The following is a 4,053-nucleotide window of genomic DNA, read 5'->3' as shown; positions in this document are numbered from 1 at the left end:
TATATATATATATGCATATATATATAATTTTAAATTGTAAAAAATTACAGCCTAAGGGGAAAATAAAAAGTAAAGCCCCAAAGACAGAAGCAGTTTCCCCATCAGGCTACTTTGTCTAGTACACTTGTTAAGTATATTACAATTGAGAAAATTATTTACCCAAGTTATCAGAGCCTGATACCATTCAAAGTCAAATGAAAAAATTAAGCCCCTTTATTCTAATTCTATGTGCAGAACAACTCAAAATCCCTAGTTAAAAAAAAAAATCCCTAGTACCTGAAATAAACCCTAGGGGCTTTTATGTGGCTAAATAAAACTTCACCATATGATTGTCTCTTAATTCAGTTTCCTGTGGAATGTTGGTTTGAGAACTAATGTCAATTTCAAGGCAAGTCAAGTATGAAAATAAAAATAAGTTTCTGAAATTCAGTGGGTACAATATGATAATAAATTACAGGTCATTTGTAAACAAACTGAATTTAAATTGTCTTACGACTCCGTCACCCTAAAATTAAAATTACAAAATATCATTACATACCAAGTGGAAATAAACTTTTTCATACCTTTTTCTCAGTTTTAATAGTCAACTCCACTGAGCATACTACATTAAGGAAATAAAATTAGCTAAATTCTGTGAACCAGGTGGTTATTTATCATCAGTATATTGGACATAAGGACTTTTAAAAGTGAGGTTATGCCTCATACTGGAAAGTAGTGGGGTGAAAGGGTGGAAGAAAGTACAGAACAGTATGCTACCACTCAAGATTGTATGTGTGTGCATGTTTATGTGTGTCTCTGCTTGTATATTCTCTATCTTTGGAAGGATGCACAAGACACTAACTTCTGAAGAAAGTCATACATGGTGGGGGTGGACTGAAAGGGAAACTATTCGTTTTTGGGCTTTCTGAATTTTCTACCAAGTACAAGTATGATGTTTTAACTAAATTAAAGCATATTACTAATATAACATCTTTACTTAAATGGCAACATACACAGTTGAATCTTTGGGAAGACTTAAGGTAAACCAAACAGATGATTTATCCTAGCAAGTTTAGGTGAGCTCTCTCTCCAATCAGAAGGAGGCTCTTGGTGGTACAATGGTTAAGTAAGCACTAAACTGCTAACTGAATGGCTAGGGGTTCAAACCTGGCCAAGGGCTCTGACCCAGCAATTTGCTCTGATGAAAATTAATTACAGCTTAGGCAATTAAACCAGTGGACTAATGGGCCATGAGAACATCAGTCTTCACAACCAAGACCAGTAGAACTAGATGGTGTCCAGCTATTACTACAACTGTTCTGAATAAGATCACATTAGAACATCTTGGGTAGAGTGGCAAGAAACGGTGGAACAAACCCCACAACCATAAAAAAGGCCAGGCTTATTGGTCTCACAAAGACTGCTGAAACCCCCTAGACTATGGCCCTTAGTCACTCTTCATGTGTGGAGCTGAATTCACCCCCATGGTTCAGTTTTCAGTCAAACAGTAAGCAGGTCTATAAGGGGTACAACAACATTATGAGGTATGCACATCTTAGAATAATCACCCATCTATTTGAGATCAAAGGGGCATTCTAACCAAGAAGGTGAGAAAGAGGCGCAGAGAAGGACAGCACAGACAGGAAGGGTAGTGGTTCTGCATGAGGGACGGGACTGCAACGACTAAGATGAAGCAGGGTGCGCATGAACTGCTGAATGTGAAAGTGATGGGCTGCTCTTTAAATCTCCACCCAATTCATAAGAAAACATTTTGTTTAAATTACACCTTAGGAAACCCAATGGCAACACTATCAATAAAATGGCCTCAATGGCAACAAAGCCGAACTATCATAGAGGCTGAGAATCAACTCAATGACATATAACAACCCAATTAACAGATTCCAGCATTTTCCCGGAAGCGTTCACAAGAAGGAAAATAGTCTAATCCTTTCTAACAGTCTTCTTAAACCAGTCCATATCTAGTTTGACTACAAAACCATTAACAGAAACAGTAATTAACATTTTGGTTTTAGTCTCTTTACCACACAGCCTTTACAAACTATAAAGAGCACAACAGATAAATTTGATCTTTGAGCATAAATTGAGAAGTTGGTCCTAGACATCTAATTTCAATAACTTTAAATTGAATATAGAGCCCGTGCCAGCCAGCTGCCTTGCCTGTCCTATCATGTGGCCCTTATTGGTCCTGCTGCTGCTGCTGCACCTGGCCACCCCAGTCCCCAGCACCATGGCTGCTCCCTGTTTGGCTGTTAACACCCATGATAAGCTCCAGAACCCACCATCCAAAGGTGCCCAAACCGGAGAAGACAGAGGGCCAGGGTAAGCCTCCAACCAGCCGCCTGGTGAGATGGCTGCCATGGCAGTGCATCCAGAAGGAAACCCGTGGCCCAATGAGAAGCTTCAGCGACCACAGGAGTGGCATCATCCTGACACTGGTGTCCTCCCCGACCCCTGCCTTATGGGGGGAATTAATCACTGTCAGGGGACAGACTTATACTCACACCAACCCCACCATAGCCCCATTTAGATATAAAACTCCTTCTTATATGTAAAAAAAAAAAATTTGAATATAAACATGTATTTTTCTATCAATCACTTTAATATAAGGATATACTAATAAATAACACTCAACTTTCTAAAATATCAGTGATAATATAAACCAATGTCCCCTTTTTTAACTTTTTTAATGGAAAGACTTTAAAATGGGTCAAAAAGGAGATCAAGTGATATGATTTTGCATTTTGACCTATGTTTGCCATAATCGACTCTGAAATGTTTTGTGTAGTAATAGGGCTATTCACATCCTTCAACTATGATTGGAATTCACCAAAGGTTTAATACATGTGTGGATCCTATACGTGGATTTGGGACTCCCACTGTCATCCATAGGCTTCTGCAAACCAGGTGTTCACAAGCTAGGCTCTGATGCTATTCCTTCCTTTAGGTTTTGATTATATTATTTACAATCCTTGGGTCACACAAGCTGGTGTGCTCCTTCTTTATAGACTTTGTTGATACCTCACTTAAATGGCTGCTTGTTTGAAAACTAGTCTTTAACACTAGTTTTCTTTTATACTTACTTATCTTTACTGAAACAGGTCAAATTGACACATGAACAAAACAGCACATTTTCCTTAAAAAAAAAACCAACTTATTTTACCAAAAACATAATTCACACTATGAGCTTATAAATGAAATTATGTGATACTACCTTATATTTATATAAAATTAATAATATTTATCATTATACAACATTTCAGATACTGGGTTTGATGTATCATAAGGATTGCTTGGGTTGGACAGTACGACAATCTCTGCTGCATTGTTTGTCTTTATGTTCAATGTTTACTTTCTAAGAACTTTTGGATTACATTTATATTCATTACTGAAGTAATGCTTTCATGAATAAAACCAATTTCCTGGGATTAACTCTCAATTTACGTTTTCATCAAATTAACACATATGCATAGAGAAAGGTATGCCTCACAGAATTTTGAAATTAGAAGGCTTAAAAGAAAATGAATTTGGATATATATCTGTCTCATTAAATGGGTAAGAATCAGCATAAGTGGTAGAAAAGGTAAATGTAAATGGTTTCTGAAATTTTTGTTGAGGAAATTGAAATGCATCAAAATGATGCATCCCATAAACCTAGTGTTAAGACTCCTAATGTTATTCTTTCTGATAGCCGGGCACCATCTAGTTTCTTGAGGTTGTAAGTCTTCACAGGAGTAGAAAGACTCATCTTTCTCCCACAGAGTGGCTGGTGGTTTTTAACTGCTGACCTTGTAGTTAGCAGCGCAACAATTTGTCGCCCACGATGTCACCAGTGCTCACAGAAGTCCATATACGCTGCGTCAGATATCTGGACTTTATTTTTGCAGGCAAACATTATTGAGAAACTCTGTATAAGAATATGATTAAAAATTGTCCTTAAGGTAGGAAAGAGGGAACCGATTACATGGAACTGTGTGTGACCTCCTCCCTGGGGGGCAGACAACCAAAAAGTGGATGAAGGGAGACGTCGGACAGGGCAAGATATGACAAAATACC

This window comes from Echinops telfairi, unplaced genomic scaffold (assembly GCF_000313985.2).
Source record: "Echinops telfairi isolate 266 unplaced genomic scaffold, ASM31398v2 ScPeMD7_18;HRSCAF=68, whole genome shotgun sequence".
Classification (NCBI taxonomy): domain Eukaryota; kingdom Metazoa; phylum Chordata; class Mammalia; order Afrosoricida; family Tenrecidae; genus Echinops; species Echinops telfairi.
This window is presented reverse-complemented; position numbering follows the sequence as displayed.